This window comes from Ascaphus truei, unplaced genomic scaffold (assembly GCF_040206685.1).
Source record: "Ascaphus truei isolate aAscTru1 unplaced genomic scaffold, aAscTru1.hap1 HAP1_SCAFFOLD_242, whole genome shotgun sequence".
In the NCBI taxonomy this organism is placed as follows: domain Eukaryota; kingdom Metazoa; phylum Chordata; class Amphibia; order Anura; family Ascaphidae; genus Ascaphus; species Ascaphus truei.
In genome coordinates this window covers 134,211-159,591 of record NW_027455345.1, presented here as the reverse complement: position 1 = coordinate 159,591, position 25,381 = coordinate 134,211, and the positions used below count along the sequence as shown (strand labels likewise).

The window sequence follows — 25,381 nt, the reverse complement described above, 5'->3', positions numbered from 1 at the left end:
TTTACTACTTTTGTCCCGCAGTGGCTGAGAAATATATCATTTTTTCGAATACCAGGTGCTGTAGGTGTTTTTATTTTTCGCTTCCCTAATGAAAATATACATGGCATTCCTCACAGCAAAAGAAAATGTTTCATTTCTTGCTACTTTTTCCCGCAGTGGCAAAGAAATATATCGTTTTTTCCTCAGAAAGTTTAACACAATGCAACCTTCCAAAATAGAATTCTGACATCAAGAATTCCGTCTATAGTACATTTGAGTGCACCTGTCATTTTCTCAGTCTCTGTGTGTGCATGGAGCAAGATATAGGCTCATGAATTTAAGAATGAGAGGATATCATGAGACAGCAATCTCCACCTACGGCCATACTACCTTGAAAGTGCCCGATCCCGTCAGATCTCAGAAACTAAGCAGGGTGAGGCTTGATTAGTACCGGGTTGGGAGACTGCCTGGGAATACCAGGTGCTGTAGGTGTTTTTATTTTTCGCTTCCCTAATGAAAATATACATGGCATTCCTCGCAGCAAAAGAAAATGTTTCATTTCTTGCTACTTTTTCCCGCAGTGGCAAAGAAATATATCGTTTTTTCCTCAGAAAGTTTAACACAATGCAACCTTCCAAAATAGAATTCTGACATCAAGAATTCCGTCTATAGTACATTTGAGTGCACCTGTCATTTTCTCAGTCTCTGTGTATGCATGGAGCAAGATATAGGCTCATGAATTTAAGAATGAGAGGATATCATGAGACAGCAATCTCCACCTACGGCCATACTACCTTGAAAGTGCCCGATCCCGTCAGATCTCGGAAGCTAAGCAGGGTGAGGCTTGATTAGTACTGGGTTGGGAGACTGCCTGGGAATACCAGGTGCTGTAGGTGTTTTTATTTTTCGCTTCCCTAATGAAAATATACATGGCATTCCTCGCAGCAAAAGAAAATGTTTCATTTCTTGCTACTTTTTCCCGCAGTGGCAAAGAAATATATCGTTTTTTCCTCAGAAAGTTTAACACAATGCAACCTTCCAAAATAGAATTCTGACATCAAGAATTCCGTCTATAGTACATTTGAGTGCACCTGTCATTTTCTCAGTCTCTGTGTATGCATGGAGCAAGATATAGGCTCATGAATTTAAGAATGAGAGGATATCATGAGACAGCAATCTCCACCTACGGCCATACTACCTTGAAAGTGCCCGATCCCGTCAGATCTCGGAAGCTAAGCAGGGTGAGGCTTGATTAGTACCGGGTTGGGAGACTGCCTGGGAATACCAGGTGCTGTAGGTGTTTTTATTTTTCGCTTCCCTAATGAAAATATACATGGCATTCCTCGCAGCAAAAGAAAATGTTTCATTTCTTGCTACTTTTTCCCGCAGTGGCAAAGAAATATATCGTTTTTTCCTCAGAAAGTTTAACACAATGCAACCTTCCAAAATAGAATTCTGACATCAAGAATTCCGTCTATAGTACATTTGAGTGCACCTGTCATTTTCTCAGTCTCTGTGTATGCATGGAGCAAGATATAGGCTCATGAATTTAAGAATGAGAGGATATCATGAGACAGCAATCTCCACCTACGGCCATACTACCTTGAAAGTGCCCGATCCCGTCAGATCTCAGAAACTAAGCATGGTGAGGCTTGATTAGTACCGGGTTGGGAGACTGCCTGGGAATACCACGTGCTGTAGGTGTTTTTATTTTTCGCTTCCCTAATGAAAATATACATGGCATTCCTCGCAGCAAAAGAAAATGTTTAATTTCTTGCTACTTATTCCCGCAGTGGCAAAGAAATATATCGTTTTTTCCTCAGAAAGTTTAACACAATGCAACCTTCCAAAATAGAATTCTGACATCAAGAATTCCGTCTATAGTACATTTGAGTGCACCTGTCATTTTCTCAGTCTCTGTGTATGCATGGAGCAAGATATAGGCTCATGAATTTAAGAATGAGAGGATATCATGAGACAACAATCTCCACCTACGGCCATACTACCTTGAAAGTGCCCGATCCCGTCAGATCTCGGAAGCTAAGCAGGGTGAGGCTTGATTAGTACCGGGTTGGGAGACTGCCTGGGAATACCAGGTGCTGTAGGTGTTTTTATTTTTCGCTTCCCTAATGAAAATATACATGGCATTCCTCGCAGCAAAAGAAAATGTTTCATTTCTTGCTACTTTTTCCCGCAGTGGCAAAGAAATATATCGTTTTTTCCTCAGAAAGTTTAACACAATGCAACCTTCCAAAATAGAATTCTGACATCAAGAATTCCGTCTATAGTACATTTGAGTGCACCTGTCATTTTCTCAGTCTCTGTGTATGCATGGAGCAAGATATAGGCTCATGAATTTAAGAATGAGAGGATATCATGAGACAGCAATCTCCACCTACGGCCATACTACCTTGAAAGTGCCCGATCCCGTCAGATCTCGGAAGCTAAGCAGGGTGAGGCTTGATTAGTACCGGGTTGGGAGACTGCCTGGGAATACCAGGTGCTGTAGGTGTTTTTATTTTTCGCTTCCCTAATGAAAATATACATGGCATTCCTCGCAGCAAAAGAAAATGTTTCATTTCTTGCTACTTTTTCCCGCAGTGGCAAAGAAATATATCGTTTTTTCCTCAGAAAGTTTAACACAATGCAACCTTCCAAAATAGAATTCTGACATCAAGAATTCCATCTATAGTACATTTGAGTGCACCTCTCATTTTCTCAGTCTCTGATTTAATTTCTCCATTTAAGGTAATTCTTTAAGAATGTATTTGTTTTAACGGTCAGAATAATACACCTATGCCTCCCATGTCATTTAGAAATATATCATATAGGCCTCAGAAAACATAGCATGTAACATGGTGAACTTGTGGCTCACAGTGTTGGGGTGTGCAGTGTTTAAGCTGATAATTGGAAGAAATAGTGAGATCGAATCCAAACAGGAGGAGGTTGAAAATAGGCACCTCTGAAATTTTTTACTACTTTTGTCCCGCAGTGGCTGAGAAATATATCATTTTTTCGAATACCAGGTGCTGTAGGTGTTTTTATTTTTCGCTTCCCTAATGAAAATATACATGGCATTCCTCACAGCAAAAGAAAATGTTTCATTTCTTGCTACTTTTTCCCGCAGTGGCAAAGAAATATATCGTTTTTTCCTCAGAAAGTTTAACACAATGCAACCTTCCAAAATAGAATTCTGACATCAAGAATTCCGTCTATAGTACATTTGAGTGCACCTGTCATTTTCTCAGTCTCTGTGTGTGCATGGAGCAAGATATAGGCTCATGAATTTAAGAATGAGAGGATATCATGAGACAGCAATCTCCACCTACGGCCATACTACCTTGAAAGTACCCGATCCCGTCAGATCTCAGAAACTAAGCAGGGTGAGGCTTGATTAGTACCGGGTTGGGAGACTGCCTGGGAATACCAGGTGCTGTAGGTGTTTTTATTTTTCGCTTCCCTAATGAAAATATACATGGCATTCCTCGCAGCAAAAGAAAATGTTTCATTTCTTGCTACTTTTTCCCGCAGTGGCAAAGAAATATATCGTTTTTTCCTCAGAAAGTTTAACACAATGCAACCTTCCAAAATAGAATTCTGACATCAAGAATTCCGTCTATAGTACATTTGAGTGCACCTGTCATTTTCTCAGTCTCTGTGTATGCATGGAGCAAGATATAGGCTCATGAATTTAAGAATGAGAGGATATCATGAGACAGCAATCTCCACCTACGGCCATACTACCTTGAAAGTGCCCGATCCCGTCAGATCTCGGAAGCTAAGCAGGGTGAGGCTTGATTAGTACCGGGTTGGGAGACTGCCTGGGAATACCAGGTGCTGTAGGTGTTTTTATTTTTCGCTTCCCTAATGAAAATATACATGGCATTCCTCGCAGCAAAAGAAAATGTTTCATTTCTTGCTACTTTTTCCCGCAGTGGCAAAGAAATATATCGTTTTTTCCTCAGAAAGTTTAACACAATGCAACCTTCCAAAATAGAATTCTGACATCAAGAATTCCGTCTATAGTACATTTGAGTACACCTCTCATTTTCTCAGTCTCTGTGTATGCATGGAGCAAGATATAGGCTCATGAATTTAAGAATGAGAGGATATCATGAGACAGCAATCTCCACCTACGGCCATACTACCTTGAAAGTGCCCGATCCCGTCAGATCTCGGAAGCTAAGCAGGGTGAGGCTTGATTAGTACCGGGTTGGGAGACTGCCTGGGAATACCAGGTGCTGTAGGTGTTTTTATTTTTCGCTTCCCTAATGAAAATATACATGGCATTCCTCGCAGCAAAAGAAAATGTTTCATTTCTTGCTACTTTTTCCCGCAGTGGCAAAGAAATATATCGTTTTTTCCTCAGAAAGTTTAACACAATGCAACCTTCCAAAATAGAATTCTGACATCAAGAATTCCGTCTATAGTACATTTGAGTACACCTGTCATTTTCTCAGTCTCTGTGTATGCATGGAGCAAGATATAGGCTCATGAATTTAAGAATGAGAGGATATCATGAGACAGCAATCTCCACCTACGGCCATACTACCTTGAAAGTGCCCGATCCCGTCAGATCTCGGAAGCTAAGCAGGGTGAGGCTTGATTAGTACCGGGTTGGGAGACTGCCTGGGAATACCAGGTGCTGTAGGTGTTTTTATTTTTCGCTTCCCTAATGAAAATATACATGGCATTCCTCGCAGCAAAAGAAAATGTTTCATTTCTTGCTACTTTTTCCCGCAGTGGCAAAGAAATATATCGTTTTTTCCTCAGAAAGTTTAACACAATGCAACCTTCCAAAATAGAATTCTGACATCAAGAATTCCGTCTATAGTACATTTGAGTGCACCTGTCATTTTCTCAGTCTCTGTGTATGCATGGAGCAAGATATAGGCTCATGAATTTAAGAATGAGAGGACATCATGAGACAGCAATCTCCACCTACGGCCATACTACCTTGAAAGTGCCCGATCCCGTCAGATCTCGGAAGCTAAGCAGGGTGAGGATTGATTAGTACCGGGTTGGGAGACTGCCTGGGAATACCAGGTGCTGTAGGTGTTTTTATTTTTCGCTTCCCTAATGAAAATATACATGGCATTCCTCGCAGCAAAAGAAAATGTTTCATTTCTTGCTACTTTTTCCCGCAGTGGCAAAGAAATATATTGTTTTTTCCTCAGAAAGTTTAACACAATGCAACCTTCCAAAATAGAATTCTGACATCAAGAATTCCGTCTATAGTACATTTGAGTGCACCTGTCATTTTCTCAGTCTCTGTGTATGCATGGAGCAAGATATAGGCTCATGAATTTAAGAATGAGAGGATATCATGAGACAGCAATCTCCACCTACGGCCCTACTACCTTGAAAGTGCCCGATCCTGTCAGATCTCGGAAGCTAAGCAGGGTGAGGCTTGATTAGTACCGGGTTGGGAGACTGCCTGGGAATACCAGGTGCTGTAGGTGTTTTTATTTTTCGCTTCCCTAATGAAAATATACATGGCATTCCTCGCAGCAAAAGAAAATGTTTCATTTCTTGCTACTTTTTCCCGCAGTGGCAAAGAAATATATTGTTTTTTCCTCAGAAAGTTTAACACAATGCAACCTTCCAAAATAGAATTCTGACATCAAGAATTCCGTCTATAGTACATTTGAGTGCACCTGTCATTTTCTCAGTCTCTGTGTATGCATGGAGCAAGATATAGGCTCATGAATTTAAGAATGAGAGGATATCATGAGACAGCAATCTCCACCTACGGCCCTACTACCTTGAAAGTGCCCGATCCTGTCAGATCTCGGAAGCTAAGCAGGGTGAGGCTTGATTAGTACCGGGTTGGGAGACTGCCTGGGAATACCAGGTGCTGTAGGTGTTTTTATTTTTCGCTTCCCTAATGAAAATATACATGGCATTCCTCGCAGCAAAAGAAAATGTTTCATTTCTTGCTACTTTTTCCCGCAGTGGCAAAGAAATATATCGTTTTTTCCTCAGAAAGTTTAACACAATGCAACCTTCCAAAATAGAATTCTGACATCAAGAATTCCGTCTATAGTACATTTGAGTGCACCTGTCATTTTCTCAGTCTCTGTGTATGCATGGAGCAAGATATAGGCTCATGAATTTAAGAATGAGAGGATATCATGAGACAGCAATCTCCACCTACGGCCATACTACCTTAAAAGTGCCCGATCCCATCAGATCTCCGAAGCTAAGCAGGGTGAGGCTTGATTAGTACCGGGTTGGGAGACTGCCTGGGAATACCAGGTGCTGTAGGTGTTTTTATTTTTCGCTTCCCTAATGAAAATATATATGGCATTCCTCGCAGCAAAAGAAAATGTTTCATTTCTTGCTACTTTTTCCCGCAGTGGCAAAGAAATATATCGTTTTTTCCTCAGAAAGTTTAACACAATGCAACCTTCCAAAATAGAATTCTGACATCAAGAATTCCGTCTATAGTACATTTGAGTGCACCTGTCATTTTCTCAGTCTCTGTGTATGCATGGAGCAAGATATAGGCTCATGAATTTAAGAATGAGAGGATATCATGAGACAGCAATCTCCACCTACGGCCATACTACCTTGAAAGTGCCCGATCCCGTCAGATCTCGGAAGCTAAGCAGGGTGAGGCTTGATTAGTACCGGGTTGGGAGACTGCCTGGGAATACCAGGTGCTGTAGGTGTTTTTATTTTTCGCTTCCCTAATGAAAATATACATGGCATTCCTCGCAGCAAAAGAAAATGTTTCATTTCTTGCTACTTTTTCCCGCAGTGGCAAAGAAATATATCGTTTTTTCCTCAGAAAGTTTAACACAATGCAACCTTCCAAAATAGAATTCTGACATCAAGAATTCCGTCTATAGTACATTTGAGTACACCTCTCATTTTCTCAGTCTCTGTGTATGCATGGAGCAAGATATAGGCTCATGAATTTAAGAATGAGAGGATATCATGAGACAGCAATCTCCACCTACGGCCATACTACCTTGAAAGTGCCCGATCCCGTCAGATCTCGGAAGCTAAGCAGGGTGAGGCTTGATTAGTACCGGGTTGGGAGACTGCCTGGGAATACCAGGTGCTGTAGGTGTTTTTATTTTTCGCTTCCCTAATGAAAATATACATGGCATTCCTCGCAGCAAAAGAAAATGTTTCATTTCTTGCTACTTTTTCCCGCAGTGGCAAAGAAATATATCGTTTTTTCCTCAGAAAGTTTAACACAATGCAACCTTCCAAAATAGAATTCTGACATCAAGAATTCCGTCTATAGTACATTTGAGTACACCTGTCATTTTCTCAGTCTCTGTGTATGCATGGAGCAAGATATAGGCTCATGAATTTAAGAATGAGAGGATATCATGAGACAGCAATCTCCACCTACGGCCATACTACCTTGAAAGTGCCCGATCCCGTCAGATCTCGGAAGCTAAGCAGGGTGAGGCTTGATTAGTACCGGGTTGGGAGACTGCCTGGGAATACCAGGTGCTGTAGGTGTTTTTATTTTTCGCTTCCCTAATGAAAATATACATGGCATTCCTCGCAGCAAAAGAAAATGTTTCATTTCTTGCTACTTTTTCCCGCAGTGGCAAAGAAATATATCGTTTTTTCCTCAGAAAGTTTAACACAATGCAACCTTCCAAAATAGAATTCTGACATCAAGAATTCCGTCTATAGTACATTTGAGTGCACCTGTCATTTTCTCAGTCTCTGTGTATGCATGGAGCAAGATATAGGCTCATGAATTTAAGAATGAGAGGACATCATGAGACAGCAATCTCCACCTACGGCCATACTACCTTGAAAGTGCCCGATCCCGTCAGATCTCGGAAGCTAAGCAGGGTGAGGATTGATTAGTACCGGGTTGGGAGACTGCCTGGGAATACCAGGTGCTGTAGGTGTTTTTATTTTTCGCTTCCCTAATGAAAATATACATGGCATTCCTCGCAGCAAAAGAAAATGTTTCATTTCTTGCTACTTTTTCCCGCAGTGGCAAAGAAATATATTGTTTTTTCCTCAGAAAGTTTAACACAATGCAACCTTCCAAAATAGAATTCTGACATCAAGAATTCCGTCTATAGTACATTTGAGTGCACCTGTCATTTTCTCAGTCTCTGTGTATGCATGGAGCAAGATATAGGCTCATGAATTTAAGAATGAGAGGATATCATGAGACAGCAATCTCCACCTACGGCCCTACTACCTTGAAAGTGCCCGATCCTGTCAGATCTCGGAAGCTAAGCAGGGTGAGGCTTGATTAGTACCGGGTTGGGAGACTGCCTGGGAATACCAGGTGCTGTAGGTGTTTTTATTTTTCGCTTCCCTAATGAAAATATACATGGCATTCCTCGCAGCAAAAGAAAATGTTTCATTTCTTGCTACTTTTTCCCGCAGTGGCAAAGAAATATATTGTTTTTTCCTCAGAAAGTTTAACACAATGCAACCTTCCAAAATAGAATTCTGACATCAAGAATTCCGTCTATAGTACATTTGAGTGCACCTGTCATTTTCTCAGTCTCTGTGTATGCATGGAGCAAGATATAGGCTCATGAATTTAAGAATGAGAGGATATCATGAGACAGCAATCTCCACCTACGGCCCTACTACCTTGAAAGTGCCCGATCCTGTCAGATCTCGGAAGCTAAGCAGGGTGAGGCTTGATTAGTACCGGGTTGGGAGACTGCCTGGGAATACCAGGTGCTGTAGGTGTTTTTATTTTTCGCTTCCCTAATGAAAATATACATGGCATTCCTCGCAGCAAAAGAAAATGTTTCATTTCTTGCTACTTTTTCCCGCAGTGGCAAAGAAATATATCGTTTTTTCCTCAGAAAGTTTAACACAATGCAACCTTCCAAAATAGAATTCTGACATCAAGAATTCCGTCTATAGTACATTTGAGTGCACCTGTCATTTTCTCAGTCTCTGTGTATGCATGGAGCAAGATATAGGCTCATGAATTTAAGAATGAGAGGATATCATGAGACAGCAATCTCCACCTACGGCCATACTACCTTAAAAGTGCCCGATCCCATCAGATCTCCGAAGCTAAGCAGGGTGAGGCTTGATTAGTACCGGGTTGGGAGACTGCCTGGGAATACCAGGTGCTGTAGGTGTTTTTATTTTTCGCTTCCCTAATGAAAATATATATGGCATTCCTCGCAGCAAAAGAAAATGTTTCATTTCTTGCTACTTTTTCCCGCAGTGGCAAAGAAATATATCGTTTTTTCCTCAGAAAGTTTAACACAATGCAACCTTCCAAAATAGAATTCTGACATCAAGAATTCCGTCTATAGTACATTTGAGTGCACCTGTCATTTTCTCAGTCTCTGTGTATGCATGGAGCAAGATATAGGCTCATGAATTTAAGAATGAGAGGATATCATGAGACAGCAATCTCCACCTACGGCCATACTACCTTGAAAGTGCCCGATCCTGTCAGATCTCGGAAGCTAAGCAGGTTGAGGCTTAATTAGTACCGGGTTGGGAGACTGTCTGGGAATACCAGGTGCTGTAGGTGTTTTTATTTTTTGCTTCCCTAATGAAAATATACATGGCATTCCTCGCAGCAAAAGAAAATGTTTCATTTCTTGCTACTTTTTCCCGCAGTGGCAAAGAAATATATCGTTTTTTCCTCAGAAAGTTTAACACAATGCAACCTTCCAAAATAGAATTCTGACATCAAGAATTCCGTCTATAGTACATTTGAGTGCACCTGTCATTTTCTCAGTCTCTGTGTATGCATGGAGCAAGATATAGGCTCATGAATTTAAGAATGAGAGGATATCATGAGACAGCAATCTCCACCTACGGCCCTACTACCTTGAAAGTGCCCGATCCTGTCAGATCTCCGAAGCTAAGCAGGGTGAGGCTTGATTAGTACCGGGTTGGGAGACTGCCTGGGAATACCAGGTGCTGTAGGTGTTTTTATTTTTCGCTTCCCTAATGAAAATATACATGGCATTCCTCGCAGCAAAAGAAAATGTTTCATTTCTTGCTACTTTTTCCCGCAGTGGCAAAGAAATATATCGTTTTTTCCTCAGAAAGTTTAACACAATGCAACCTTCCAAAATAGAATTCTGACATCAAGAATTCCGTCTATAGTACATTTGAGTGCACCTGTCATTTTCTCAGTCTCTGTGTATGCATGGAGCAAGATATAGGCTCATGAATTTAAGAATGAGAGGATATCATGAGACAGCAATCTCCACCTACGGCCATACTACCTTGAAAGTGCCCGATCCTGTCAGATCTCGGAAGCTAAGCAGGGTGAGGCTTGATTAGTACTGGGTTGGGAGACTGCCTGGGAATACCAGGTGCTGTAGGTGTTTTTATTTTTCGCTTCCCTAATGAAAATATACATGGCATTCCTCACAGCAAAAGAAAATGTTTCATTTCTTGCTACTTTTTCCCGCAGTGGCAAAGAAATATATCGTTTTTTCCTCAGAAAGTTTAACACAATGCAACCTTCCAAAATAGAATTCTGACATCAAGAATTCCGTCTATAGTACATTTGAGTGCACCTGTCATTTTCTCAGTCTCTGTGTATGCATGGAGCAAGATATAGGCTCATGAATTTAAGAATGAGAGGATATCATGAGACAGCAATCTCCACCTACGGCCCTACTACCTTGAAAGTGCCCGATCCTGTCAGATCTCGGAAGCTAAGCAGGGTGAGGCTTGATTAGTACCGGGTTGGGAGACTGCCTGGGAATACCAGGTGCTGTAGGTGTTTTTATTTTTCGCTTCCCTAATGAAAATATACATGGCATTCCTCGCAGCAAAAGAAAATGTTTCATTTCTTGCTACTTTTTCCCGCAGTGGCAAAGAAATATATCGTTTTTTCCTCAGAAAGTTTAACACAATGCAACCTTCCAAAATAGAATTCTGACATCAAGAATTCCGTCTATAGTACATTTGAGTGCACCTGTCATTTTCTCAGTCTCTGTGTATGCATGGAGCAAGATATAGGCTCATGAATTTAAGAATGAGAGGATATCATGAGACAGCAATCTCCACCTACGGCCATACTACCTTAAAAGTGCCCGATCCCATCAGATCTCCGAAGCTAAGCAGGGTGAGGCTTGATTAGTACCGGGTTGGGAGACTGCCTGGGAATACCAGGTGCTGTAGGTGTTTTTATTTTTCGCTTCCCTAATGAAAATATATATGGCATTCCTCGCAGCAAAAGAAAATGTTTCATTTCTTGCTACTTTTTCCCGCAGTGGCAAAGAAATATATCGTTTTTTCCTCAGAAAGTTTAACACAATGCAACCTTCCAAAATAGAATTCTGACATCAAGAATTCCGTCTATAGTACATTTGAGTGCACCTGTCATTTTCTCAGTCTCTGTGTATGCATGGAGCAAGATATAGGCTCATGAATTTAAGAATGAGAGGATATCATGAGACAGCAATCTCCACCTACGGCCATACTACCTTGAAAGTGCCCGATCCTGTCAGATCTCGGAAGCTAAGCAGGTTGAGGCTTAATTAGTACCGGGTTGGGAGACTGTCTGGGAATACCAGGTGCTGTAGGTGTTTTTATTTTTCGCTTCCCTAATGAAAATATACATGGCATTCCTCGCAGCAAAAGAAAATGTTTCATTTCTTGCTACTTTTTCCCGCAGTGGCAAAGAAATATATCGTTTTTTCCTCAGAAAGTTTAACACAATGCAACCTTCCAAAATAGAATTCTGACATCAAGAATTCCGTCTATAGTACATTTGAGTGCACCTGTCATTTTCTCAGTCTCTGTGTATGCATGGAGCAAGATATAGGCTCATGAATTTAAGAATGAGAGGATATCATGAGACAGCAATCTCCACCTACGGCCCTACTACCTTGAAAGTGCCCGATCCTGTCAGATCTCCGAAGCTAAGCAGGGTGAGGCTTGATTAGTACCGGGTTGGGAGACTGCCTGGGAATACCAGGTGCTGTAGGTGTTTTTATTTTTCGCTTCCCTAATGAAAATATACATGGCATTCCTCGCAGCAAAAGAAAATGTTTCATTTCTTGCTACTTTTTCCCGCAGTGGCAAAGAAATATATCGTTTTTTCCTCAGAAAGTTTAACACAATGCAACCTTCCAAAATAGAATTCTGACATCAAGAATTCCGTCTATAGTACATTTGAGTGCACCTGTCATTTTCTCAGTCTCTGTGTATGCATGGAGCAAGATATAGGCTCATGAATTTAAGAATGAGAGGATATCATGAGACAGCAATCTCCACCTACGGCCATACTACCTTGAAAGTGCCCGATCCCGTCAGATCTCGGAAGCTAAGCAGGGTGAGGCTTGATTAGTACTGGGTTGGGAGACTGCCTGGGAATACCAGGTGCTGTAGGTGTTTTTATTTTTCGCTTCCCTAATGAAAATATACATGGCATTCCTCACAGCAAAAGAAAATGTTTCATTTCTTGCTACTTTTTCCCGCAGTGGCAAAGAAATATATCGTTTTTTCCTCAGAAAGTTTAACACAATGCAACCTTCCAAAATAGAATTCTGACATCAAGAATTCCGTCTATAGTACATTTGAGTGCACCTGTCATTTTCTCAGTCTCTGTGTATGCATGGAGCAAGATATAGGCTCATGAATTTAAGAATGAGAGGATATCATGAGACAGCAATCTCCACCTACGGCCCTACTACCTTGAAAGTGCCCGATCCTGTCAGATCTCGGAAGCTAAGCAGGGTGAGGCTTGATTAGTACCGGGTTGGGAGACTGCCTGGGAATACCAGGTGCTGTAGGTGTTTTTATTTTTCGCTTCCCTAATGAAAATATACATGGCATTCCTCGCAGCAAAAGAAAATGTTTCATTTCTTGCTACTTTTTCCCGCAGTGGCAAAGAAATATATCGTTTTTTCCTCAGAAAGTTTAACACAATGCAACCTTCCAAAATAGAATTCTGACATCAAGAATTCCGTCTATAGTACATTTGAGTGCACCTGTCATTTTCTCAGTCTCTGTGTATGCATGGAGCAAGATATAGGCTCATGAATTTAAGAATGAGAGGATATCATGAGACAGCAATCTCCACCTACGGCCATACTACCTTGAAAGTGCCCGATCCCGTCAGATCTCGGAAGCTAAGCAGGGTGAGGCTTGATTAGTACTGGGTTGGGAGACTGCCTGGGAATACCAGGTGCTGTAGGTGTTTTTATTTTTCGCTTCCCTAATGAAAATATACATGGCATTCCTCACAGCAAAATAAAATGTTTCATTTCTTGCTACTTTTTCCCGCAGTGGCAAAGAAATATATCGTTTTTTCCTCAGAAAGTTTAACACAATGCAACCTTCCAAAATAGAATTCTGACATCAAGAATTCCGTCTATAGTACATTTGAGTGCACCTGTCATTTTCTCAGTCTCTGTGTATGCATGGAGCAAGATATAGGCTCATGAATTTAAGAATGAGAGGATATCATGAGACAGCAATCTCCACCTACGGCCCTACTACCTTGAAAGTGCCCGATCCTGTCAGATCTCCGAAGCTAAGCAGGGTGAGGCTTGATTAGTACCGGGTTGGGAGACTGCCTGGGAATACCAGGTGCTGTAGGTGTTTTTATTTTTCGCTTCCCTAATGAAAATATACATGGCATTCCTCGCAGCAAAAGAAAATGTTTCATTTCTTGCTACTTTTTCCCGCAGTGGCAAAGAAATATATCGTTTTTTCCTCAGAAAGTTTAACACAATGCAACCTTCCAAAATAGAATTCTGACATCAAGAATTCCGTCTATAGTACATTTGAGTGCACCTGTCATTTTCTCAGTCTCTGTGTATGCATGGAGCAAGATATAGGCTCATGAATTTAAGAATGAGAGGATATCATGAGACAGCAATCTCCACCTACGGCCATACTACCTTGAAAGTGCCCGATCCCGTCAGATCTCGGAAGCTAAGCAGGGTGAGGCTTGATTAGTACTGGGTTGGGAGACTGCCTGGGAATACCAGGTGCTGTAGGTGTTTTTATTTTTCGCTTCCCTAATGAAAATATACATGGCATTCCTCACAGCAAAAGAAAATGTTTCATTTCTTGCTACTTTTTCCCGCAGTGGCAAAGAAATATATCGTTTTTTCCTCAGAAAGTTTAACACAATGCAACCTTCCAAAATAGAATTCTGACATCAAGAATTCCGTCTATAGTACATTTGAGTGCACCTGTCATTTTCTCAGTCTCTGTGTATGCATGGAGCAAGATATAGGCTCATGAATTTAAGAATGAGAGGATATCATGAGACAGCAATCTCCACCTACGGCCATACTACCTTGAAAGTGCCCGATCCCGTCAGATCTCGGAAGCTCTGCAGGGTGAGGCTTGATTAGTACCGGGTTGGGAGACTGCCTGGGAATACCAGGTGCTGTAGGTGTTTTTATTTTTCGCTTCCCTAATGAAAATATACATGGCATTCCTCGCAGCAAAAGAAAATGTTTCATTTCTTGCTACTTTTTCCCGCAGTGGCAAAGAAATATATCGTTTTTTCCTCAGAAAGTTTAACACAATGCAACCTTCCAAAATAGAATTCTGACATCAAGAATTCCGTCTATAGTACATTTGAGTGCACCTGTCATTTTCTCAGTCTCTGTGTATGCATGGAGCAAGATATAGGCTCATGAATTTAAGAATGAGAGGATATCATGAGACAGCAATCTCCACCTACGGCCATACTACCTTGAAAGTGCCCGATCCCGTCAGATCTCGGAAGCTCTGCAGGGTGAGGCTTGATTAGTACCGGGTTGGGAGACTGCCTGGGAATACCAGGTGCTGTAGGTGTTTTTATTTTTCGCTTCCCTAATGAAAATATACATGGCATTCCTCGCAGCAAAAGAAAATGTTTCATTTCTTGCTACTTTTTCCCGCAGTGGCAAAGAAATATATCGTTTTTTCCTCAGAAAGTTTAACACAATGCAACCTTCCAAAATAGAATTCTGACATCAAGAATTCCGTCTATAGTACATTTGAGTGCACCTGTCATTTTCTCAGTCTCTGTGTATGCATGGAGCAAGATATAGGCTCATGAATTTAAGAATGAGAGGATATCATGAGACAGCAATCTCCACCTACGGCCCTACTACCTTGAAAGTGCCCGATCCTGTCAGATCTCCGAAGCTAAGCAGGGTGAGGCTTGATTAGTACTGGGTTGGGAGACTGCCTGGGAATACCAGGTGCTGTAGGTGTTTTTATTTTTCGCTTCCCTAATGAAAATATACATGGCATTCCTCACAGCAAAAGAAAATGTTTCATTTCTTGCTACTTTTTCCCGCAGTGGCAAAGAAATATATCGTTTTTTCCTCAGAAAGTTTAACACAATGCAACCTTCCAAAATAGAATTCTGACATCAAGAATTCCGTCTATAGTACATTTGAGTGCACCTGTCATTTTCTCAGTCTCTGTGTATGCATGGAGCAAGATATAGGCTCATGAATTTAAGAATGAGAGGATATCATGAGACAGCAATCTCCACCTACGGCCATACTACCTTGAAAGTGCCCGATCCCGTCAGATCTCGGAAGCTCTGCAGGGTGAGGCTTGATTAGTACCGGGTTGGGAGACTGCCTGGGAATACCAGGTGCTGTAGGTGTTTTTATTTTTCGCTTCCCTAATGAAAATATACATGGCATTCCTCGCAGCAAAAGAAAATGTTTCATTTCTTGCTACTTTTTCCCGCAGTGGCAAAGAAATATATCGTTTTTTCCTCAGAAAGTTTAACACAATGCAACCTTCCAAAATAGAATTCTGACATCAAGAATTCCGTCTATAGTACATTTGAGTGCACCTGTCATTTTCTCAGTCTCTGTGTATGCATGGAGCAAGATATAGGCTCATGAATTTAAGAATGAGAGGATATCATGAGACAGCAATCTCCACCTACGGCCATACTACCTTGAAAGTGCCCGATCCCGTCAGATCTCGGAAGCTCTGCAGGGTGAGGCTTGATTAGTACCGGGTTGGGAGACTGCCTGGGAATACCAGGTGCTGTAGGTGTTTTTATTTTTCGCTTCCCTAATGAAAATATACATGGCATTCCTCGCAGCAAAAGAAAATGTTTCATTTCTTGCTACTTTTTCCCGCAGTGGCAAAGAAATATATCGTTTTTTCCTCAGAAAGTTTAACACAATGCAACCTTCCAAAATAGAATTCTGACATCAAGAATTCCGTCTATAGTACATTTGAGTGCACCTGTCATTTTCTCAGTCTCTGTGTATGCATGGAGCAAGATATAGGCTCATGAATTTAAGAATGAGAGGATATCATGAGACAGCAATCTCCACCTACGGCCCTACTACCTTGAAAGTGCCCGATCCTGTCAGATCTCCGAAGCTAAGCAGGGTGAGGCTTGATTAGTACCGGGTTGGGAGACTGCCTGGGAATACCAGGTGCTGTAGGTGTTTTTATTTTTCGCTTCCCTAATGAAAATATACATGGCATTCCTCGCAGCAAAAGAAAATGTTTCATTTCTTGCTACTTTTTCCCGCAGTGGCAAAGAAATATATCGTTTTTTCCTCAGAAAGTTTAACACAATGCAACCTTCCAAAATAGAATTCTGACATCAAGAATTCCGTCTATAGTACATTTGAGTGCACCTGTCATTTTCTCAGTCTCTGTGTATGCATGGAGCAAGATATAGGCTCATGAATTTAAGAATGAGAGGATATCATGAGACAGCAATCTCCACCTACGGCCATACTACCTTGAAAGTGCCCGATCCCGTCAGATCTCGGAAGCTAAGCAGGGTGAGGCTTGATTAGTACTGGGTTGGGAGACTGCCTGGGAATACCAGGTGCTGTAGGTGTTTTTATTTTTCGCTTCCCTAATGAAAATATACATGGCATTCCTCACAGCAAAAGAAAATGTTTCATTTCTTGCTACTTTTTCCCGCAGTGGCAAAGAAATATATCGTTTTTTCCTCAGAAAGTTTAACACAATGCAACCTTCCAAAATAGAATTCTGACATCAAGAATTCCGTCTATAGTACATTTGAGTGCACCTGTCATTTTCTCAGTCTCTGTGTATGCATGGAGCAAGATATAGGCTCATGAATTTAAGAATGAGAGGATATCATGAGACAGCAATCTCCACCTACGGCCATACTACCTTAAAAGTGCCCGATCACGTCAGATCTCGGAAGCTAAGCAGGGTGAGGCTTGATTTGTACCGGGTTGGGAGACTGCCTGGGAATACCAGGTGCTGTAGGTGTTTTTATTTTTCGCTTCCCTAATGAAAATATATATGGCATTCCTCGCAGCAAAAGAAAATGTTTCATTTCTTGCTACTTTTTCCCGCAGTGGCAAAGAAATATATCGTTTTTTCCTCAGAAAGTTTAACACAATGCAACCTTCCAAAATAGAATTCTGACATCAAGAATTCCGTCTATAGTACATTTGAGTGCACCTGTCATTTTCTCAGTCTCTGTGTATGCATGGAGCAAGATATAGGCTCATGAATTTAAGAATGAGAGGATATCATGAGACAGCAATCTCCACCTACGGCCCTACTACCTTGAAAGTGCCCGATCCTGTCAGATCTCCGAAGCTAAGCAGGGTGAGGCTTGATTAGTACTGGGTTGGGAGACTGCCTGGGAATACCAGGTGCTGTAGGTGTTTTTATTTTTCGCTTCCCTAATGAAAATATACATGGCATTCCTCGCAGCAAAAGAAAATGTTTCATTTCTTGCTACTTTTTCCCGCAGTGGCAAAGAAATATATCGTTTTTTCCTCAGAAAGTTTAACACAATGCAACCTTCCAAAATAGAATTCTGACATCAAGAATTCCGTCTATAGTACATTTGAGTGCACCTGTCATTTTCTCAGTCTCTGTGTATGCATGGAGCAAGATATAGGCTCATGAATTTAAGAATGAGAGGATATCATGAGACAGCAATCTCCACCTACGGCCATACTACCTTGAAAGTGCCCGATCCCGTCAGATCTCGGAAGCTAAGCAGGGTGAGGCTTGATTAGTACTGGGTTGGGAGACTGCCTGGGAATACCAGGTGCTGTAGGTGTTTTTATTTTTCGCTTCCCTAATGAAAATATACATGGCATTCCTCACAGCAAAAGAAAATGTTTCATTTCTTGCTACTTTTTCCCGCAGTGGCAAAGAAATATATCGTTTTTTCCTCAGAAAGTTTAACACAATGCAACCTTCCAAAATAGAATTCTGACATCAAGAATTCCGTCTATAGTACATTTGAGTGCACCTGTCATTTTCTCAGTCTCTGTGTATGCATGGAGCAAGATATAGGCTCATGAATTTAAGAATGAGAGGATATCATGAGACAGCAATCTCCACCTACGGCCCTACTACCTTGAAAGTGCCCGATCCTGTCAGATCTCCGAAGCTAAGCAGGGTGAGGCTTGATTAGTACCGGGTTGGGAGACTGCCTGGGAATACCAGGTGCTGTAGGTGTTTTTATTTTTCGCTTCCCTAATGAAAATATACATGGCATTCCTCGCAGCAAAAGAAAATGTTTCATTTCTTGCTACTTTTTCCCGCAGTGGCAAAGAAATATATCGTTTTTTCCTCAGAAAGTTTAACACAATGCAACCTTCCAAAATAGAATTCTGACATCAAGAATTCCGTCTATAGTACATTTGAGTGCACCTGTCATTTTCTCAGTCTCTGTGTATGCATGGAGCAAGATATAGGCTCATGAATTTAAGAATGAGAGGATATCATGAGACAGCAATCTCCACCTACGGCCATACTACCTTAAAAGTGCCCGATAACGTCAGATCTCGGAAGCTAAGCAGGGTGAGGCTTGATTTGTACCGGGTTGGGAGACTGCCTGGGAATACCAGGTGCTGTAGGTGTTTTTATTTTTCGCTTCCCTAATGAAAATATATATGGCATTCCTCGCAGCAAAAGAAAATGTTTCATTTCTTGCTACTTTTTCCCGCAGTGGCAAAGAAATATATCGTTTTTTCCTCAGAAAGTTTAACACAATGCAACCTTCCAAAATAGAATTCTGACATCAAGAATTCCGTCTATAGTACATTTGAGTGCACCTGTCATTTTCTCAGTCTCTGTGTATGCATGGAGCAAGATATAGGCTCATGAATTTAAGAATGAGAGGATATCATGAGACAGCAATCTCCACCTACGGCCATACTACCTTGAAAGTGCCTGATCCTGTCAGATCTCGGAAGCTAAGCAGGGTGAGGCTTGATTAGTACCGGGTTAGGAGACTGCCTGGGAATACCAGGTGCTGTAGGTGTTTTTATTTTTCGCTTCCCTAATGAAAATATACATGGCATTCCTCGCAGCAAAAGAAAATGTTTCATTTCTTGCTACTTTTTCCCGCAGTGGCAAAGAAATATATCGTTTTTTCCTCAGAAAGTTTAACACAATGCAACATTCCAAAATAGAATTCTGACATCAAGAATTCCGTCTGTAGTACATTTGAGTGCACCTGTCATTTTCTCAGTCTCTGTGTATGCATGGAGCAAGATATAGGCTCATGAATTTAAGAATGAGAGGATATCATGAGACAGCAATCTCCACCTACGGCCATACTACCTTGAAAGTGCCCGATCCCGTCAGATCTCGGAAGCTAAGCCGGGTGAGGCTTGATTAGTACCGGGTTGGGAGACTGCCTGGGAATACCAGGTGCTGTAGGTGTTTTTATTTTTCGCTTCCCTAATGAAAATATACATGGCATTCCTCGCAGCAAAAGAAAATGTTTCATTTCTTGCTACTTTTTCCCGCAGTGGCAAAGAAATATATCGTTTTTTCCTCAGAAAGTTTAACACAATGCAACCTTCCAAAATAGAATTCTGACATCAAGAATTCCGTCTATAGAACATTTGAGTGCACCTGTCATTTTCTCAGTCTCTGTGTATGCATGGAGCAAGATATAGGCTCATGAATTTAAGAATGAGAGGATATCATGAGACAGCAATCTCCACCTACGGCCCTACTACCTTGAAAGTGCCCGATCCTGTCAGATTTCGGAAGCTAAGCAGGGTGAGGCTTGATTAGTACCGGGTTGGGAGACTGCCTGATAATACCAGGTGCTGTAGGTGTTTTTATTTTTCGCTTCCCTAATGAAAATATACATGGCATTCCTCGCAGCAAAAGAAAATGTTTCATTTCTTGCTACTTTTTCCCGCAGTGGCAAAGAAATATATCGTTTTTTCCTCAGAAAGTTTAACACAATGCAACCTTCCAAAATAGAATTCTGACATCAAGAATTCCGTCTATAGTACATTTGAGTGCACCTGTCATTTTCTCAGTCTCTGTGTATGCATGGAGCAAGATATAGGCTCATGAATTTAAGAATGAGAGGATATCATGAGACAGCAATCTCCACCTACGGCCATACTACCTTGAAAGTGCCCGATCCCGTCAGATCTCGGAAGCTAAGCAGGGTGAGGCTTGATTAGTACCGGGTTGGGAGACTGCCTGGGAATACCAGGTGCTGTAGGTGTTTTTATTTTTCGCTTCCCTAATGAAAATATACATGGCATTCCTCGCAGCAAAAGAAAATGTTTCATTTCTTGCTACTTTTTCCCGCAGTGGCAAAGAAATATATCGTTTTTTCCTCAGAAAGTTTAACACAATGCAACCTTCCAAAATAGAATTCTGACATCAAGAATTCCGTCTATAGTACATTTGAGTGCACCTGTCATTTTCTCAGTCTCTGTGTATGCATGGAGCAAGATATAGGCTCATGAATTTAAGAATGAGAGGATATCATGAGACAGCAATCTCCACCTACGGCCATACTACCTTGAAAGTGCCCGATCCTGTCAGATCTCGGAAGCTAAGCAGGGTGAGGCTTGATTAGTACCGGGTTAGGAGACTGCCTGGGAATACCAGGTGCTGTAGGTGTTTTTATTTTTCGCTTCCCTAATGAAAATATACATGGCATTCCTCGCAGCAAAAGAAAATGTTTCATTTCTTGCTACTTTTTCCCGCAGTGGCAAAGAAATATATCGTTTTTTCCTCAGAAAGTTTAACACAATGCAACATTCCAAAATAGAATTCTGACATCAAGAATTCCGTCTATAGTACATTTTAGTGCACCTGTCATTTTCTCAGTCTCTGTGTATGCATGGAGCAAGATATAGGCTCATGAATTTAAGAATGAGAGGATATCATGAGACAGCAATCTCCACCTACGGCCATACTACCTTGAAAGTGCCCGATCCCGTCAGATCTCGGAAGCTAAGCAGGGTGAGGCTTGATTAGTACTGGGTTGGGAGACTGCCTGGGAATACCAGGTGCTGTAGGTGTTTTTATTTTTCGCTTCCCTAATGAAAATATACATGGCATTCCTCGCAGCAAAAGAAAATGTTTCATTTCTTGCTACTTTTTCCCGCAGTGGCAAAGAAATATATCGTTTTTTCCTCAGAAAGTTTAACACAATGCAACCTTCCAAAATAGAATTCTGACATCAAGAATTCCGTCTATAGTACATTTGAGTGCACCTGTCATTTTCTCAGTCTCTGTGTATGCATGGAGCAAGATATAGGCTCATGAATTTAAGAATGAGAGGATATCATGAGACAGCAATCTCCACCTACGGCCATACTACCTTGAAAGTGCCCGATCCTGTCAGATCTCGGAAGCTAAGCAGGGTGAGGCTTGATTAGTACCGGGTTAGGAGACTGCCTGGGAATACCAGGTGCTGTAGGTGTTTTTATTTTTCGCTTCCCTAATGAAAATATACATGGCATTCCTCGCAGCAAAAGAAAATGTTTCATTTCTTGCTACTTTTTCCCGCAGTGGCAAAGAAATATATCGTTTTTTCCTCAGAAAGTTTAACACAATGCAACCTTCCAAAATAGAATTCTGACATCAAGAATTCCGTCTATAGTACATTTGAGTGCACCTGTCATTTTCTCAGTCTCTGTGTATGCATGGAGCAAGATATAGGCTCATGAATTTAAGAATGAGAGGATATCATGAGACAGCAATCTCCACCTACGGCCCTACTACCTTGAAAGTGCCCGATCCTGTCAGATCTCGGAAGCTAAGCAGTGTGAGGCTTGATTAATACCGGGTTGGGAGACTGCCTGGGAATACCAGGTGCTGTAGGTGTTTTTATTTTTCGCTTCCCTAATGAAAATATACATGGCATTCCTCGCAGCAAAAGAAAATGTTTCATTTCTTGCTACTTTTTCCCGCAGTGGCAAAGAAATATATCGTTTTTTCCTCAGAAAGTTTAACACAATGCAACCTTCCAAAATAGAATTCTGACATCAAGAATTCCGTCTATAGTACATTTGAGTGCACCTGTCATTTTCTCAGTCTCTGTGTATGCATGGAGCAAGATATAGGCTCATGAATTTAAGAATGAGAGGATATCATGAGACAGCAATCTCCACCTACGGCCATACTACCTTAAAAGTGCCCGATCCCGTCAGATCTCGGAAGCTAAGCAGGGTGAGGCTTGATTAGTACCGGGTTGGGAGACTGCCTGGGAATACCAGGTGCTGTAGGTGTTTTTATTTTTCGCTTCCCTAATGAAAATATACATGGCATTCCTCGCAGCAAAAGAAAATGTTTCATTTCTTGCTACTTTTTCCCGCAGTGGCAAAGAAATATATCGTTTTTTCCTCAGAAAGTGTAACACAATGCAACCTTCCAAAATAGAATTCTGACATCAAGAATTCCGTCTATAGTACATTTGAGTGCACCTGTCATTTTCTCAGTCTCTGTGTATGCATGGAGCAAGATATAGGCTCATGAATTTAAGAATGAGAGGATATCATGAGACAGCAATCTCCACCTACGGCCATACTACCTTGAAAGTGCCCGATCCCGTCAGATCTCGGAAGCTAAGCAGGGTGAGGCTTGATTAGTACCGGGTTGGGAGACTGCCTGGGAATACCAGGTGCTGTAGGTGTTTTTATTTTTCGCTTCCCTAATGAAAATATACATGGCATTCCTCGCAGCAAAAGAAAATGTTTCATTTCTTGCTACTTTTTCCCGCAGTGGCAAAGAAATATATCGTTTTTTCCTCAGAAAGTTTAACACAATGCAACCTTCCAAAATAGAATTCTGACATCAAGAATTCCGTCTATAGTACATTTGAGTGCACCTGTCATTTTCTCAGTCTCTGTGTATGCATGGAGCAAGATATAGGCTCATGAATTTAAGAATGAGAGGATATCATGAGACAGCAATCTCCACCTACGGCCATACTACCTTGAAAGTGCCCGATCCTGTCAGATCTCGGAAGCTAAGCAGGGTGAGGCTTGATTAGTACCGGGTTAGGAGACTGCCTGGGAATACCAGGTGCTGTGGGTGTTTTTATTTTTCGCTTCCCTAATGAAAATATACATGGCATTCCTCGCAGCAAAAGAAAATGTTTCATTTCTTGCTACTTTTTCCCGCAGTGGCAAAGAAATATATCGTTTTTTCCTCAGAAAGTTTAACACAATGCAACATTCCAAAATAGAATTCTGACATCAAGAATTCCGTCTATAGTACATTTGAGTGCACCTGTCATTTTCTCAGTCTCTGTGTATGCATGGAGCAAGATATAGGCTCATGAATTTAAGAATGAGAGGATATCATGAGACAGCAATCTCCACCTACGGCCATACTACCTTGAAAGTGCCCGATCCCGTCAGATCTCGGAAGCTAAGCAGGGTGAGGCTTGATTAGTACTGGGTTGGGAGACTGCCTGGGAATACCAGGTGCTGTATGTGTTTTTATTTTTCGCTTCCCTAATGAAAATATACATGGCATTCCTCGCAGCAAAAGAAAATGTTTCATTTCTTGCTACTTTTTCCCGCAGTGGCAAAGAAATATATCGTTTTTTCCTCAGAAAGTTTAACACAATGCAACCTTCCAAAATAGAATTCTGACATCAAGAATTCCGTCTATAGTACATTTGAGTGCACCTGTCATTTTCTCAGTCTCTGTGTATGCATGGAGCAAGATATAGGCTCATGAATTTAAGAATGAGAGGATATCATGAGACAGTAATCTCCACCTACGGCCATACTACCTTGAAAGTGCCCGATCCCGTCAGATCTCGGAAGCTAAGCAGGTTAAGGCTTGATTAGTACTGGGTTGGGAGACTGCCTGGGAATACCAGGTGCTGTAGGTGTTTTTATTTTTCGCTTCCCTAATGAAAATATACATGGCATTCCTCGCAGCAAAAGAAAATGTTTCATTTCTTGCTACTTTTTCCCGCAGTGGCAAAGAAATATATCGTTTTTTCCTCAGAAAGTTTAACACAATGCAACCTTCCAAAATAGAATTCTGACATCAAGAATTCCGTCTATAGTACATTTGAGTGCACCTGTCATTTTCTCAGTCTCTGTGTATGCATGGAGCAAGATATAGGCTCATGAATTTAAGAATGAGAGGATATCATGAGACAGCAATCTCCACCTACGGCCATACTACCTTGAAAGTGCCCGATCCCGTCAGATCTCGGAAGCTAAGCAGGGTGAGGCTTGATTAGTACTGGGTTGGGAGACTGCCTGGGAATACCAGGTGCTGTAGGTGTTTTTATTTTTCGCTTCCCTAATGAAAATATACATGGCATTCCTCGCAGCAAAAGAAAATGTTTCATTTCTTGCTACTTTTTCCCGCAGTGGCAAAGAAATATATCGTTTTTTCCTCAGAAAGTTTAACACAATGCAACCTTCCAAAATAGAATTCTGACATCAAGAATTCCGTCTATAGTACATTTGAGTGCACCTGTCATTTTCTCAGTCTCTGTGTATGCATGGAGCAAGATATAGGCTCATGAATTTAAGAATGAGAGGATATCATGAGACAGCAATCTCCACCTACGGCCATACTACCTTGAAAGTGCCCGATCCCGTCAGATCTCGGAAGCTAAGCAGGTTGAGGCTTGATTAGTACTGGGTTGGGAGACTGCCTGGGAATACCAGGTGCTGTAGGTGTTTTTATTTTTCGCTTCCCTAATGAAAATATACATGGCATTCCTCGCAGCAAAAGAAAATGTTTCATTTCTTGCTACTTTTTCCCGCAGTGGCAAAGAAATATATCGTTTTTTCCTCAGAAAGTTTAACACAATGCAACCTTCCAAAATAGAATTCTGACATCAAGAATTCCGTCTATAGTACATTTGAGTGCACCTGTCATTTTCTCAGTCTCTGTGTATGCATGGAGCAAGATATAGGCTCATGAATTTAAGAATGAGAGGATATCATGAGACAACAATCTCCACCTACGGCCCTACTACCTTGAAAGTGCCCGATCCTGTCAGATCTCGGAAGCTAAGCAGGGTGAGGCTTGATTAGTACCGGGTTGGGAGACTGCCTGGGAATACCAGGTGCTGTAGGTGTTTTTATTTTTCGCTTCCCTAATGAAAATATACATGGCATTCCTCGCAGCAAAAGAAAATGTTTCATTTCTTGCTACTTTTTCCCGCAGTGGCAAAGAAATATATCGTTTTTTCCTCAGAAAGTTTAACACAATGCAACCTTCC

The 25,381-nt window shown here is 41.3% G+C and overlaps 40 non-coding genes and 21 pseudogenes across 40 annotated transcripts; all 61 read left to right on the top strand.

The window, feature by feature from the left end:
- The first annotated feature begins 352 nt into the window (after nt 1-352).
- On the top strand, nt 353-471 carry LOC142480224 (5S ribosomal RNA). Its single transcript, XR_012794879.1, has one exon. It is a non-coding gene; the product is annotated as a 5S ribosomal RNA (ribosomal RNA).
- A 285-nt stretch (nt 472-756) lies between these two features.
- Nucleotides 757-875, top strand: LOC142480753 (5S ribosomal RNA). The gene has a single exon (XR_012795245.1). It is a non-coding gene; the product is annotated as a 5S ribosomal RNA (ribosomal RNA).
- Nucleotides 876-1,160: 285 nt separating this feature from the next.
- Nucleotides 1,161-1,279, top strand: LOC142480788 (5S ribosomal RNA). Its single transcript, XR_012795277.1, has one exon. It is a non-coding gene; the product is annotated as a 5S ribosomal RNA (ribosomal RNA).
- A 285-nt stretch (nt 1,280-1,564) lies between these two features.
- LOC142480425 (5S ribosomal RNA) lies at nt 1,565-1,683 on the top strand (annotated as a pseudogene).
- Nucleotides 1,684-1,968: 285 nt separating this feature from the next.
- LOC142480787 (5S ribosomal RNA) lies at nt 1,969-2,087 on the top strand. Its single transcript, XR_012795276.1, has one exon. It is a non-coding gene; the product is annotated as a 5S ribosomal RNA (ribosomal RNA).
- A 285-nt stretch (nt 2,088-2,372) lies between these two features.
- LOC142480786 (5S ribosomal RNA) lies at nt 2,373-2,491 on the top strand. The gene has a single exon (XR_012795275.1). It is a non-coding gene; the product is annotated as a 5S ribosomal RNA (ribosomal RNA).
- An 811-nt stretch (nt 2,492-3,302) lies between these two features.
- On the top strand, nt 3,303-3,421 carry LOC142480149 (5S ribosomal RNA). The gene has a single exon (XR_012794807.1). It is a non-coding gene; the product is annotated as a 5S ribosomal RNA (ribosomal RNA).
- Nucleotides 3,422-3,706: 285 nt separating this feature from the next.
- On the top strand, nt 3,707-3,825 carry LOC142480785 (5S ribosomal RNA). Its single transcript, XR_012795274.1, has one exon. It is a non-coding gene; the product is annotated as a 5S ribosomal RNA (ribosomal RNA).
- A 285-nt stretch (nt 3,826-4,110) lies between these two features.
- On the top strand, nt 4,111-4,229 carry LOC142480782 (5S ribosomal RNA). The gene has a single exon (XR_012795272.1). It is a non-coding gene; the product is annotated as a 5S ribosomal RNA (ribosomal RNA).
- Nucleotides 4,230-4,514: 285 nt separating this feature from the next.
- LOC142480781 (5S ribosomal RNA) lies at nt 4,515-4,633 on the top strand. The gene has a single exon (XR_012795271.1). It is a non-coding gene; the product is annotated as a 5S ribosomal RNA (ribosomal RNA).
- Nucleotides 4,634-4,918: 285 nt separating this feature from the next.
- Nucleotides 4,919-5,037, top strand: LOC142480350 (5S ribosomal RNA). The gene has a single exon (XR_012794999.1). It is a non-coding gene; the product is annotated as a 5S ribosomal RNA (ribosomal RNA).
- A 285-nt stretch (nt 5,038-5,322) lies between these two features.
- LOC142480412 (5S ribosomal RNA) lies at nt 5,323-5,441 on the top strand. The gene has a single exon (XR_012795059.1). It is a non-coding gene; the product is annotated as a 5S ribosomal RNA (ribosomal RNA).
- A 285-nt stretch (nt 5,442-5,726) lies between these two features.
- Nucleotides 5,727-5,845, top strand: LOC142480411 (5S ribosomal RNA). The gene has a single exon (XR_012795058.1). It is a non-coding gene; the product is annotated as a 5S ribosomal RNA (ribosomal RNA).
- A 285-nt stretch (nt 5,846-6,130) lies between these two features.
- LOC142480424 (5S ribosomal RNA) lies at nt 6,131-6,249 on the top strand (annotated as a pseudogene).
- Nucleotides 6,250-6,534: 285 nt separating this feature from the next.
- LOC142480780 (5S ribosomal RNA) lies at nt 6,535-6,653 on the top strand. The gene has a single exon (XR_012795270.1). It is a non-coding gene; the product is annotated as a 5S ribosomal RNA (ribosomal RNA).
- A 285-nt stretch (nt 6,654-6,938) lies between these two features.
- Nucleotides 6,939-7,057, top strand: LOC142480779 (5S ribosomal RNA). Its single transcript, XR_012795269.1, has one exon. It is a non-coding gene; the product is annotated as a 5S ribosomal RNA (ribosomal RNA).
- Nucleotides 7,058-7,342: 285 nt separating this feature from the next.
- LOC142480778 (5S ribosomal RNA) lies at nt 7,343-7,461 on the top strand. The gene has a single exon (XR_012795268.1). It is a non-coding gene; the product is annotated as a 5S ribosomal RNA (ribosomal RNA).
- A 285-nt stretch (nt 7,462-7,746) lies between these two features.
- On the top strand, nt 7,747-7,865 carry LOC142480349 (5S ribosomal RNA). The gene has a single exon (XR_012794998.1). It is a non-coding gene; the product is annotated as a 5S ribosomal RNA (ribosomal RNA).
- A 285-nt stretch (nt 7,866-8,150) lies between these two features.
- LOC142480410 (5S ribosomal RNA) lies at nt 8,151-8,269 on the top strand. Its single transcript, XR_012795057.1, has one exon. It is a non-coding gene; the product is annotated as a 5S ribosomal RNA (ribosomal RNA).
- A 285-nt stretch (nt 8,270-8,554) lies between these two features.
- On the top strand, nt 8,555-8,673 carry LOC142480409 (5S ribosomal RNA). Its single transcript, XR_012795056.1, has one exon. It is a non-coding gene; the product is annotated as a 5S ribosomal RNA (ribosomal RNA).
- A 285-nt stretch (nt 8,674-8,958) lies between these two features.
- LOC142480423 (5S ribosomal RNA) lies at nt 8,959-9,077 on the top strand (annotated as a pseudogene).
- Nucleotides 9,078-9,362: 285 nt separating this feature from the next.
- Nucleotides 9,363-9,481, top strand: LOC142480530 (5S ribosomal RNA; annotated as a pseudogene).
- A 285-nt stretch (nt 9,482-9,766) lies between these two features.
- LOC142480527 (5S ribosomal RNA) lies at nt 9,767-9,885 on the top strand (annotated as a pseudogene).
- Nucleotides 9,886-10,170: 285 nt separating this feature from the next.
- On the top strand, nt 10,171-10,289 carry LOC142480194 (5S ribosomal RNA). Its single transcript, XR_012794849.1, has one exon. It is a non-coding gene; the product is annotated as a 5S ribosomal RNA (ribosomal RNA).
- Nucleotides 10,290-10,574: 285 nt separating this feature from the next.
- On the top strand, nt 10,575-10,693 carry LOC142480408 (5S ribosomal RNA). The gene has a single exon (XR_012795055.1). It is a non-coding gene; the product is annotated as a 5S ribosomal RNA (ribosomal RNA).
- Nucleotides 10,694-10,978: 285 nt separating this feature from the next.
- On the top strand, nt 10,979-11,097 carry LOC142480422 (5S ribosomal RNA; annotated as a pseudogene).
- Nucleotides 11,098-11,382: 285 nt separating this feature from the next.
- LOC142480529 (5S ribosomal RNA) lies at nt 11,383-11,501 on the top strand (annotated as a pseudogene).
- Nucleotides 11,502-11,786: 285 nt separating this feature from the next.
- Nucleotides 11,787-11,905, top strand: LOC142480526 (5S ribosomal RNA; annotated as a pseudogene).
- Nucleotides 11,906-12,190: 285 nt separating this feature from the next.
- On the top strand, nt 12,191-12,309 carry LOC142480752 (5S ribosomal RNA). The gene has a single exon (XR_012795244.1). It is a non-coding gene; the product is annotated as a 5S ribosomal RNA (ribosomal RNA).
- A 285-nt stretch (nt 12,310-12,594) lies between these two features.
- Nucleotides 12,595-12,713, top strand: LOC142480406 (5S ribosomal RNA). The gene has a single exon (XR_012795053.1). It is a non-coding gene; the product is annotated as a 5S ribosomal RNA (ribosomal RNA).
- Nucleotides 12,714-12,998: 285 nt separating this feature from the next.
- LOC142480751 (5S ribosomal RNA) lies at nt 12,999-13,117 on the top strand. The gene has a single exon (XR_012795243.1). It is a non-coding gene; the product is annotated as a 5S ribosomal RNA (ribosomal RNA).
- Nucleotides 13,118-13,402: 285 nt separating this feature from the next.
- LOC142480525 (5S ribosomal RNA) lies at nt 13,403-13,521 on the top strand (annotated as a pseudogene).
- A 285-nt stretch (nt 13,522-13,806) lies between these two features.
- Nucleotides 13,807-13,925, top strand: LOC142480750 (5S ribosomal RNA). Its single transcript, XR_012795242.1, has one exon. It is a non-coding gene; the product is annotated as a 5S ribosomal RNA (ribosomal RNA).
- A 285-nt stretch (nt 13,926-14,210) lies between these two features.
- LOC142480490 (5S ribosomal RNA) lies at nt 14,211-14,329 on the top strand (annotated as a pseudogene).
- Nucleotides 14,330-14,614: 285 nt separating this feature from the next.
- Nucleotides 14,615-14,733, top strand: LOC142480489 (5S ribosomal RNA; annotated as a pseudogene).
- Nucleotides 14,734-15,018: 285 nt separating this feature from the next.
- LOC142480521 (5S ribosomal RNA) lies at nt 15,019-15,137 on the top strand (annotated as a pseudogene).
- A 285-nt stretch (nt 15,138-15,422) lies between these two features.
- Nucleotides 15,423-15,541, top strand: LOC142480487 (5S ribosomal RNA; annotated as a pseudogene).
- Nucleotides 15,542-15,826: 285 nt separating this feature from the next.
- On the top strand, nt 15,827-15,945 carry LOC142480485 (5S ribosomal RNA; annotated as a pseudogene).
- Nucleotides 15,946-16,230: 285 nt separating this feature from the next.
- On the top strand, nt 16,231-16,349 carry LOC142480524 (5S ribosomal RNA; annotated as a pseudogene).
- A 285-nt stretch (nt 16,350-16,634) lies between these two features.
- On the top strand, nt 16,635-16,753 carry LOC142480749 (5S ribosomal RNA). The gene has a single exon (XR_012795241.1). It is a non-coding gene; the product is annotated as a 5S ribosomal RNA (ribosomal RNA).
- A 285-nt stretch (nt 16,754-17,038) lies between these two features.
- Nucleotides 17,039-17,157, top strand: LOC142480465 (5S ribosomal RNA; annotated as a pseudogene).
- Nucleotides 17,158-17,442: 285 nt separating this feature from the next.
- Nucleotides 17,443-17,561, top strand: LOC142480520 (5S ribosomal RNA; annotated as a pseudogene).
- A 285-nt stretch (nt 17,562-17,846) lies between these two features.
- Nucleotides 17,847-17,965, top strand: LOC142480747 (5S ribosomal RNA). Its single transcript, XR_012795239.1, has one exon. It is a non-coding gene; the product is annotated as a 5S ribosomal RNA (ribosomal RNA).
- Nucleotides 17,966-18,250: 285 nt separating this feature from the next.
- Nucleotides 18,251-18,369, top strand: LOC142480523 (5S ribosomal RNA; annotated as a pseudogene).
- Nucleotides 18,370-18,654: 285 nt separating this feature from the next.
- On the top strand, nt 18,655-18,773 carry LOC142480539 (5S ribosomal RNA; annotated as a pseudogene).
- Nucleotides 18,774-19,058: 285 nt separating this feature from the next.
- Nucleotides 19,059-19,177, top strand: LOC142480293 (5S ribosomal RNA). The gene has a single exon (XR_012794945.1). It is a non-coding gene; the product is annotated as a 5S ribosomal RNA (ribosomal RNA).
- A 285-nt stretch (nt 19,178-19,462) lies between these two features.
- On the top strand, nt 19,463-19,581 carry LOC142480211 (5S ribosomal RNA). Its single transcript, XR_012794866.1, has one exon. It is a non-coding gene; the product is annotated as a 5S ribosomal RNA (ribosomal RNA).
- Nucleotides 19,582-19,866: 285 nt separating this feature from the next.
- On the top strand, nt 19,867-19,985 carry LOC142480574 (5S ribosomal RNA; annotated as a pseudogene).
- A 285-nt stretch (nt 19,986-20,270) lies between these two features.
- Nucleotides 20,271-20,389, top strand: LOC142480777 (5S ribosomal RNA). The gene has a single exon (XR_012795267.1). It is a non-coding gene; the product is annotated as a 5S ribosomal RNA (ribosomal RNA).
- Nucleotides 20,390-20,674: 285 nt separating this feature from the next.
- LOC142480166 (5S ribosomal RNA) lies at nt 20,675-20,793 on the top strand. The gene has a single exon (XR_012794823.1). It is a non-coding gene; the product is annotated as a 5S ribosomal RNA (ribosomal RNA).
- A 285-nt stretch (nt 20,794-21,078) lies between these two features.
- On the top strand, nt 21,079-21,197 carry LOC142480746 (5S ribosomal RNA). The gene has a single exon (XR_012795238.1). It is a non-coding gene; the product is annotated as a 5S ribosomal RNA (ribosomal RNA).
- Nucleotides 21,198-21,482: 285 nt separating this feature from the next.
- LOC142480165 (5S ribosomal RNA) lies at nt 21,483-21,601 on the top strand. The gene has a single exon (XR_012794822.1). It is a non-coding gene; the product is annotated as a 5S ribosomal RNA (ribosomal RNA).
- A 285-nt stretch (nt 21,602-21,886) lies between these two features.
- Nucleotides 21,887-22,005, top strand: LOC142480541 (5S ribosomal RNA; annotated as a pseudogene).
- A 285-nt stretch (nt 22,006-22,290) lies between these two features.
- LOC142480205 (5S ribosomal RNA) lies at nt 22,291-22,409 on the top strand. The gene has a single exon (XR_012794860.1). It is a non-coding gene; the product is annotated as a 5S ribosomal RNA (ribosomal RNA).
- A 285-nt stretch (nt 22,410-22,694) lies between these two features.
- LOC142480776 (5S ribosomal RNA) lies at nt 22,695-22,813 on the top strand. Its single transcript, XR_012795266.1, has one exon. It is a non-coding gene; the product is annotated as a 5S ribosomal RNA (ribosomal RNA).
- Nucleotides 22,814-23,098: 285 nt separating this feature from the next.
- Nucleotides 23,099-23,217, top strand: LOC142480270 (5S ribosomal RNA). Its single transcript, XR_012794923.1, has one exon. It is a non-coding gene; the product is annotated as a 5S ribosomal RNA (ribosomal RNA).
- Nucleotides 23,218-23,502: 285 nt separating this feature from the next.
- On the top strand, nt 23,503-23,621 carry LOC142480150 (5S ribosomal RNA). The gene has a single exon (XR_012794808.1). It is a non-coding gene; the product is annotated as a 5S ribosomal RNA (ribosomal RNA).
- A 285-nt stretch (nt 23,622-23,906) lies between these two features.
- LOC142480152 (5S ribosomal RNA) lies at nt 23,907-24,025 on the top strand. The gene has a single exon (XR_012794809.1). It is a non-coding gene; the product is annotated as a 5S ribosomal RNA (ribosomal RNA).
- A 285-nt stretch (nt 24,026-24,310) lies between these two features.
- LOC142480745 (5S ribosomal RNA) lies at nt 24,311-24,429 on the top strand. Its single transcript, XR_012795237.1, has one exon. It is a non-coding gene; the product is annotated as a 5S ribosomal RNA (ribosomal RNA).
- Nucleotides 24,430-24,714: 285 nt separating this feature from the next.
- Nucleotides 24,715-24,833, top strand: LOC142480214 (5S ribosomal RNA). Its single transcript, XR_012794869.1, has one exon. It is a non-coding gene; the product is annotated as a 5S ribosomal RNA (ribosomal RNA).
- A 285-nt stretch (nt 24,834-25,118) lies between these two features.
- On the top strand, nt 25,119-25,237 carry LOC142480405 (5S ribosomal RNA). The gene has a single exon (XR_012795052.1). It is a non-coding gene; the product is annotated as a 5S ribosomal RNA (ribosomal RNA).
- Nucleotides 25,238-25,381: the final 144 nt, after the last annotated feature.